This window comes from Penaeus japonicus, unplaced genomic scaffold, assembly GCF_977035675.1.
Source record: "Penaeus japonicus unplaced genomic scaffold, GWHDUDI00000001_assembly GWHDUDI00000002, whole genome shotgun sequence".
Classification (NCBI taxonomy): Eukaryota; Metazoa; Arthropoda; class Malacostraca; order Decapoda; family Penaeidae; genus Penaeus; species Penaeus japonicus.
Window position 1 is genome coordinate 42,739,139 of NW_028234404.1, and position 416 is coordinate 42,739,554.

A 416-nucleotide genomic window follows, 5' to 3' on the forward strand; every position below is an offset into this window, starting at 1 on the left:
ATCAATAGTTCCGATCATAGTTTATTATTATTTCAAAAAGAACACAAAACAAAAGGTCTCTCCTCCTTCTATATTAAAGTCTCCATTCTTTTGGCCTGGCCATGAATTTGCCTATGGCCGCAACCCTCTTTAACCATAAAATACAATAAAAGTTCAAAAAATAAAAATCAAAGAAAAACAACAAGTGCCAAAAGGACACTTGTTGTGAGCAGTGCTTTGCCGAGCTTATGGCTCATGTGCTAGAGGCTATTTGCTGACGATCCAGGGCCTCGCAGGGGTATTTATGGGCCCCCTTCCAGGGAGGGAGCATGTGGTAGGCCCTCCTTCCAGGGAGGGAGCGAGTAGTAGGCCCTCCAGGGCAACGCCATCTCTTGGCGCCGCTTCCCCCTCGTGGCGACAAAGGAAAACTCGTGCAT